Source organism: Papio anubis, chromosome 2 (assembly GCF_008728515.1).
Source record: "Papio anubis isolate 15944 chromosome 2, Panubis1.0, whole genome shotgun sequence".
NCBI classification, from domain to species: domain Eukaryota; kingdom Metazoa; phylum Chordata; class Mammalia; order Primates; family Cercopithecidae; genus Papio; species Papio anubis.
In genome coordinates this window covers 82,225,074-82,234,101 of record NC_044977.1, presented here as the reverse complement: position 1 = coordinate 82,234,101, position 9,028 = coordinate 82,225,074, and positions in this window count along the sequence as shown.

Here is a 9,028-nt window from a genome sequence, read left to right as displayed (position 1 = left end):
GTCAGTGTAGGTAAAGCAGGCAGAGTTCCCCCTATCTGTCCTCTGAGGGACTCCTTTCTTGTGGCTTCCTCCCCTTTCTGTGGTGATGGTCAGAGCCAGCGGTTATAAATTATTTGGAATTTTCCTCAGCTTGGTTCCTACTCAAGACTTTAAATTAGGAGTTTTGTTCCTTTTATGACTTCACAATCTTTGGGCAGGCTGCCATCTCTATAACAGGCTTATATGAGTTGTAACCTGAGGTGAGTTACAGGGGAAAAATGGAAGTGGATTTCTTCTCTTTCAAACCAAGGAAACCACCTTGATCTGACTTTGTAACAAAGCTCAAATTTTATAAGTTTGCAATTAAAGGATAAATACCTATCCTATTTATTATTATCATGAACTTTTTATCATAAAAGGGAGAAAAAACTCTCAGGAAACATAGCCTAGTATGAGGGACAGAAAGCCAAAAGGTTTTTTTTTTTTTCTTCCTTTAAAAGGTCCTCAATGTCTTGCCCTGTGGACACCGGTTTTCATTATAATAATGCTGTTATCTCTTTGTAGAGTCATTTAAAGCCAATTTAACTTTCTCATTTAAAAGTATAATTGGTATTCAGCACAGAGCTGGGAGCTCAGTAGGCAGTTAGAAAATATGTGTGTGTGTATATATATATATATATATATTTTTTTTTTTTTTTTTTTGAGACGGAGTCTTGCTCTGTCGCCCAGGCTGGGGTGCAGTGGTCGGATCTCAGCTCACTGCAAGCTCCGCCTCACGGGTTTACGCCATTCTCCTGCCTCAGCCTCCTGAGTAGCTGGGACTACAGGCGCCCGCCACCTCGCCCGGCTAGTTTTTTGTATGTTTTAGTAGAGACGGGGTTTCACCGTGTTAGCCAGGATGGTCTCGATCTCCTGACCTCATGATCCGCCTGTCTCGGCCTCCCAAAGTGCTGGGATTACAGGCTTGAGCCACCGCGCCCGGCCAATATGTATATATTTTTTGAGATGGAGTCTCGCTCTTGTCACCTAGGCTGGAGTGCAGTGGTGCGATCTTGGCTCGCTGCAGCCTCCACCTCCCGGGTTCAAGCAATTCTTCTGCCTCAGCCTCCCAAATAGCTGGGACTATAGGCACTCACCACCATGTCCAGCTAATTTTTGTATTTTTAGTAGAGATGGGGTTTCACCATGGCTGGTCTCAAACTCCTGAGTTTTCGCCAGGCTGGTCTCAAACTCCTGATTTCAGTTGATCTACCCGCCTTGGCCTCCTAAAGTGCTGGGATTATAGGCATGAGCCACTGCACCTGGCTGGTAGTTAGGAAATATTTATTGAATATGAGAAAAGAAAAATAGAGCAAATTGAATCTTCAAGTACTATATGAGTAACTAATTTCTGTTTTCTGGAAAACACACAGGCTGATAGGTTTGGGTAAATAAGAGCAGAGCTGCATCTTCTCTCAAGTTCCCTGATTCCCTCAAGGAGTTATCTGAGAATAGCTCTGTGCCAAGCAGTGAGGCATGCATAGGGGACCTCTTGAATGGAGGGACAGCCCATTATCATTAGAATCCCCAGTTCCAGCCAGGTGCAGTGGCTCACGCCTGCAATCCCAGCACTTTGAAAGGCCAGTGTGGGCAGATTGCTTGAGTTCAGGAGTTCAAGACTAGCCTGGGCAACATGGCAAAACCTTGTCTCCCCCCACCACACACACACACACACACACACACACACACACACACACACTAGCCAGGCGTGGTGGCAGGTGTCTGTGGTCCCAGCTACTTAGGAGGCTGAGATGGGAGGATTGCTTGAGACTTGGAGGTTGATGGTTGATACTGCAGTGAGCTGTGATCGTGCCACTGCACTCCAGCTTGGGTGACAGAGCAAGACACTAGACCCTGTCTCAGAAAAAAAAAAGAAATCCCCAGTTCTCAGGGTGTAGTAGAGACTGAGTCAGTCATGTCTGAGACAAAGGGACTGTGCTCTCTGTGCCTCCTGTGCCCTGTGTTTATATGGTTCATACGCTGCCTGTCCACCATGTTTTTCCCTGAGAGCCTCGGCAGCGTGGGCATCGTGGGAATGATTGGGGCAGGTGGAAATTCAGAGGCCCTGTCCTGGGGGACAGAGAAGCCTGGCTTACCGCCCAAGCACAGCATGTAGGTGGATCACTTCTCTGTACTCAGTCTCCTCATCTCCAAAATGGGAGTCGTAACTGAGCTCACTTCATCAAGTTGTTATGAGATGATGTAGATTCAGGGAAGTAGCAAGAGTAGGAGTTTGGGCTTTGGCAACAGAGAGAAGTGAGTTTCCATCTAGATTCTCCCCCTATGTCACTTTTGGCAGTTGGCTTCACCTCTGTGGGCCTCTGTTATGTCATCTGTAAAATGGGATTCACCCTAAAAGCCACCCTCACAGGGTCATTGTGAGGATTGCACAGGGTGATGCAAGTGGCATGGGGCCTGGCCTAGGAGGGGGGTGGAAGAGAGCGAGCTGCCGTTGTATTTTGGTTGCCATAGATCTAAAGGAGAAGAGGTGTTTAGGAGTCTTTCCCAGGCATGGTTCCCCCTGCCTTCACCTATCACTCCTTTCCTCGAGGGATTCCCTGTGGGGTACATAGCCCCAGGGTGGGCCTGGCTGAGCTCACAGGAGCATGGGCTATGTTTCAGGTGAGGTGGCCTCACCACATGACAAACTGAGCTGGAGTCAAAGGGTCATGAGGACCTCCATTCACAGCCAGCATTTATTATTTCAGCTGGAAATGTTTGCCGAGCAGTTGCAGCTGGAAGCTGTGAGCGAGACACAGACGGCCATCAGGCTGAGGCCTCCAGAGTTCATGCTGGGCTTTAACCTGAGCCTCTTGGGGGCTGGGCTCTGAGCTCTTCCACTCCTGCTCATGCCCAGGCATCCTTGGGGGCGTTGAACTGTCTAGGAGAACTGTGTGGCAGCAACAGAATGAGTTTGTATAGGGACCTGTTGCTTTGAGGTCTAAAACTTAGTTTAGAACGCAATTGCTTTGACCATTTTGGAGTGTCTATCCTTTTTTTCATCTTCTTTAATCTTTTTTTTTTTTTTGAGACAAGAGTTTTGCTCTTGTTGCCCAGTGGCAGCAAGAGTGCAATGGTGAAATCTCGGCTCACCGCAACCTCTACCTCCTGGGTTCAAGCTATTCTCCTGCCTCGGCCTTCTGAGTAGCTGGGATTACAGGCGCCCACCACCATGCCTGACTAATTTTTGTATTTTTAGTAGAAACGGAGTTTCACCCTGTTGACCAGGTTGGCCTCGAACTCCTGACCTCAGGTAATCCACCTGCCTTGGCCTCCCAAATGCTGGGATTACAGGTGTGAGCCGCCACGCCTGCTTCTTTGTTTTCCTTCTTTAACCTTTCTAAAAGAGGTTAGAATCCTGGTTTTAACTTTTAAAGGATTTTCCAGTGATAGAAAGTGGTAAGATAGTTACTATATCCTAGGCCCTTTAGCAGACCCATCTCATTGATCATGGGTGGCTTTGTTGTTGGATATCAAGTAATTCTCAAAATTTTACCTTTTCAAAAGTGGCATTGAAAATAAAGGCATTGGGTGATGAAAATGTAACTTTTAAATACAGCGATTCCTGTTAACCAGAAATAGGGTGTCTGGGATAATTTATGAAGCAGTACACCGTCATAGATTCTATGAGCTGAAAGTTCACCAAACTCTCTATCCCAAAATAAAAATAAGGTATTTATGAAGTGATTCGTTCCAAATATTTGAGGCAAAAATTGTCCAGCAAGTGAGAGAGAACAGAAGGAATAGTTGGCAAAGTAGGGAATTTGAAGTCTGAGGTTATGCATAAGGAATGTGTTATGGGCCTATAGTAGAAATCTCAAATCAGGGATTAGGGAATGTTTACTCAATTCTGTTGTGGAGAAATCCTGGCCACCACTCCCCCATGCCATGCCCAGGGCAGGCATTGCTAATCTTCACTGCCTCCATTCTCTATACCCTGTTCATGGACGACATTTCTAATGCATTTCAGCAGCCTTTTTTTGCTGAATCCAGATGTGGCCTCAGAATCCTTCTCAACACAGTGTGCTAGCACCACTTGGCGCTCCTGATCTATTGTATCATCCCTTGAAAAACTACTAACATAAAAAGACCTGCCAAGTCAACTCTATCTTATCTGAACCCTTGACACAGTGATGGATAAAAATTAATTCAAACACCTTCTTTGTGATCTTTGAGTAGTTCATGAGCAAGAAAGAGAACTGGAAATCCAGCCAACTTCAGTCCCCTTGTCTACTTTTATTGTGGCTTATGTTTTCTCTCACCAATGGAGATAGGCCCATGTGACTTCTGGTCTTCCAAAGCCCAGAGAACATCCCAACATTATAGTTCAACCACCACTGTAACAGAGGTTTTTTTTTTTTTTTTTTTTTTTTTGAGACAGAATCTCGTTCTCTCACCCAGGGTGGAGTGCAGTGGTGCGATCTCAGCTCACTGCAAGCTCTGCCTCCCGGATTCACACCATTCTCCTGCCTCAGCCTCCCAAGTAGCTGGGACTACAGGCGCCCGCCACTACACCTGGCTAATTTTTTGTATTTTTAGTAGAGACGGGGTGTCTCAATCTCCGGACATCTTGATCCGCCCACCTCCGCCTCCCAAAGTGCTGGGATTACAGGTGTGAGCCACCGCGCCAGGGCAGAGGTTTTCTTAAAAACAATAACAACAAAAACAGTTGTGGAAAGCATGTAGAGTGTGGGTTTTTTCAGTCTTCAGTCTTCAGATTGGCAGGGCATCTGGGACCCAGGTTCCTTCCCTCACCTTTCTGGGCCCCTCCTAGTGCAGGTCAAAGCTGGGCTCCTGGCTGGCAATCGGGGAAAGAGTGCATGAAGCAGGCACACCCACTGTTCAGGTCCTGAAGCTGTGGCTTGTTTCATATCATTTGTTGCCCATTTGAAAGACAGGCACACCACTGACTTCCAGGGGAGGCTGGCTGACCATCTAGGTGGAAGCTGCATGCCTGGGAGGGAGAAGGGGATGAAGGATCTTCGAGGCCACAGATAGACATCAGTTGTCAGGGCCTTGAGTCTACCTTGTTGGCATGCAGCATTTTATTGGATCAAGGCCCTGGAGAAAATCCCTGAGCAGGAGGAGATAAACCAGTTTAGTCCCCTTCATCCTACCCAGGGGCCTCTGGGGTACCTGAGCCAAAGTGCACAGTTCATTGACTGTGTGGATGGAAGGGCTGTGGGACTTGAAAATGTGACTCCGGTCCTGGGCAGCTGACCAGGGCAGCTGACCGACATGGTCCTCGTTAACCTGCTCTCCAGGGAGATGGGTTGCATCTGCCTTGGTTTTGACTGAGGACCCTCGAGGAGAGCTGTTAGCTGTCCCTGCTTTGGTTCAGAATGCCCTTTTGTTTGGACAGCTGAAGCCTACAATTCAGCCATGGTTTGTTTGGGCTCAGAAAACAGGTAAGGATGGAGAGAAACTGAAAAACTGACCTGGACTATCAGTGGGTACCAGGTCCTGCTGGCCTGGGGTCTGGATGCAGGAGATCTGACCTTTTCAATGTGGGGTGGCCTTGCAGCAGCTCTTCACAGGCTGCTGCTGCTGTAGGCTCACCCAAGCAGCCAAGACAGTCAGGATCTATTCTAGTTTTGTGCAGAGTTGGATATAGAAGAGGCATTAGCCAGGTCAGGAAAGAGGATGGGTAAGGAGTTCCAGGCCAGGTGAGCATGGGGTAAGGTAAACTGGGATGTTAAGGTGGGGCCAGTTTGTGACCAGCCTGGGCAACACGGCAAAACCCCGTCTCTATAAAAAATTAAATTAGCCAGGCGGGTGGCATGTGCTTGTAGTCTCAGCTACCCAGGAGGCTGAGGTGGAAGGATCGCTTGAGCCCAGGAGGTGGATGTTGCAGTGAGCAGAGATTGTACCATTGCACTCTAGCCTGGATGACTGAGACCCTGTCTTAAAAAAAAAAGGGGGGGGAGGGGCCAGACCCCCAACCCATATGTGCTGCTTTTCTCTTTCAGGGAGGTTTGATAAAATATCAGTAGTTCAATTTTTTTTTTTTTTTTTTTTCCTCTCTCTCTGAGATGGAGTCTCACGCCCAGGCTGGAGTGCAATGGAGTGATCTCGGCTCACTGCGACCTCTGCTTCCTGGGTTCAAGTGATTCTTGTGCCTCAACCTCCTGAGTAGCTGGGATTATAGGCACCCACCACCATGCCTGGCTAATTTTTGTATTTTTAGTAGAGACAGGGTTTCACCATATTGCCCAGGCTGGTCTCGAACTCCTGACCTCAGGTGGTCTGACTGCCTCAGCTTCCCAAAGTGCTGGGATTATAGGCATGAGCCACCGTGCCCAGCCCATAGTTCAATTCTTCAGGTGGTTCTTGGTGCTGCATGTGAGATCTCTGCAAGGACACGTCTGAGCTGCGTGGTTTAGAAGGTCAGCATGGCCCAAGACCCTCAGAGCAGCACCAAGAACCACCTAAAATTCTTTCTCAGACATGTCCTCCTTGCAGAGACCTCACGTGCCACAGGTTCGCTGCAGCATTAGAGGTCAGCCTCCCCTTGGAGCAGGAGCAGGGGGCTTGGAGGTGGCAGTCATGGCCCTCCTAATGAATTGCTTGACTCAGAGAAGTGACAAATTGAACATTTCAACCACCTGTTAATTCACAAGGTACTTCTTTTCATTTCTTTTTGCTTGCACAAAACACTTGGAGTATGTCTTGTGGATGTCTGGCCCTAGGGAAGAGTGTTTGGCACATAGCAGGTACTTAAGTATTAGGAAAATGAGGATGGAGGGAAGGGAGGGAACATTATTAAGCAGCCAACTGTGAGACAGGCATTGTGCTTGACTCTTTTTTTTTTCTTTTTTTTTTGAGACAGTCTCGTTCTGTCGCCCAGGCTGGAGTGCAGTGGTGTGATCTCGGATCACTGCAACTGCGCCTCCTGGGTTCAAGTGATTTTCATGCCTCAGCCTCCCCAGTAGCTGGAATTACAGGCGCCTGCCATTATGCCCTGCTAATTTTTTTATCTTTAGTGGAGACAGGGTTTCACCATGTTGGCCAGGCTGATCTCGAACTGTTGACCTCAGTGATCCGCCTGCCTCGGCCTCCCAAAGTGCCAGGATTACAAGTGTGAGCCACTGTGCCCGCCCGACACTTGGCATTCTCTAACCTACCTACTCCTTACAACAGCCCTGGGAAGTAGTTGACTGTGGCCATTTCTATTTGGTAGATGAGGAAAAATAAGGTTCAGAGATGGATCGTTCAAACTTACGTATCTAGTCAAGCTGCTGGTTCCTGAGCCTGTGTTTGCAACCCCTCTGCCATGCAGCCTCTCCGGGTGGTAGAGATGAGGGGGCAGAGTGCACAGTGCATGGCATCTTGTTTCCCAGATGGCCAAGTCTTAGTGTGAGTGTCTATGGGCTTGGTAACTTGTGTCAAGCACATACCCCATCTCTCTCTTTTTTTGAGATGGAGTCTCTCTTGGTCGCCCAGGCCGGAGTGCAGTGGTGCCATCTTGGCTCACTGCAACCTCTGCCTCCTAGTTTCAAGCGATTCTCCTGCCTCAGCCTTCCGAGTAGCTGGGACTACAGGCACATGCCACCACGCCCAGCAAATTTTTGTATTTTTAGCAGAGACTGGGTTTCACCGTATTGGCCAGGATGGTCTCAAACTCCCGACCTCGTGATCTGCCTCCCTTGGCCTCCCAAAGTGCTGGAATTACAGGCTCTCTCTCTCTCATTTTTTTGAGACAGTCTTACTCTGTTGCCCAGCTTGGAGTGCAGTGGCGTGATCATGGCTCACTGCAGCCTTGATCTCCTGGTTCAAGCAATTCTCCTGCCTCAGCCTCTCACGTAGTTGGTACTAATGATCATTCACCACCATACCTGACTAATTTTTTTTTAATTATTTGTAGAGACAGGGTCTCCCTATGTCGCCCAGGCTCTGGTCTTGAACTCCTGGGCTCAAGCTATCCACCTGTCTCAGCTTCCCATAGTGCTGGGATTACAGAGATGAACCGCCTGGCCTACACATCCCTATCTCTCCTTGATTCTTCTTCTTCTTTTTTTTTTTTTTTTTTTTTGAGACGGAGTCTTCCTCTGTCTCCCAGGCTGGAGCGCAGTGGGGCGATCTTGGCTCACTGCAACCTCTGGCTCCCAGGTTCAAGCGATTCTTGTGCCTCAGCCACCCAAGTAGCTGGGATTACAGGCACATGCCACCATGCCCACCTAATTTTTGTATTTTTAATAGAGATGGGGTTTCACCATGTTGGCCAGGCTGGTCTCGAACTCCTGACCCCAAGTGATCCTCGTGCCTCGGCCTCCCAAAGTGCTGAGATTACAGGCGTGAGCCACTGTGCCCAGCCTCTCCTTGATTCTTACAGTCACTTTGTTGGCTGTTTCTGACGCAGCAGCTACCTGCCTTATGGCCAAAGGATGACCTATTCCTTCCCAGGAGGGCAAAAATGTGGAATAGTGTCTGTCCATGCCTCTCCTCATGGGCCACCACCTCAGCCACCCTGGTTAATCAGTAACAACCAGGAGAGAAGCTGCTGGAACTGACCTCTGGGAACTCCCTGGATGGTTTGGTGCAGGAATGTAGTAGGCATACACATGGTAGCGTGGATCTGGGCCCTCCTGATGTGAGTAGAGTGGTAAAAGGCCACCATCTCCCTGACCTCTGGGGAACTCGTCCACGAATAAGATGTTTCCAAGATGCTTCTGAAGGTTGCCTAAAAATAGCCGGTTTCCACCCCCATAAATGCGTCCATTCCAGAATGCTCCTTCACCAGGACCAGAGAACTGATTTACCGAAGTGACATGAAAACATTCCATCCCAGAATTTGTAGTAGCTCAAGTTAAGTTTCTAGCTATTAAACAAAACAAAACAAAAAATACCCACCCTGTTCACTTACAAGCAGCACTGAGTAATTTTAAGTAGTTTGAGAAAATGTATGTGGTTTGAGGGTCAGGGTTGTCCAGAGCCAGGACCAGTTATGTGGGAATTGTGATTGGCTGGATTTGAGGAGGAGAAACCCATGGCCCAATTCCAACCCACTGAA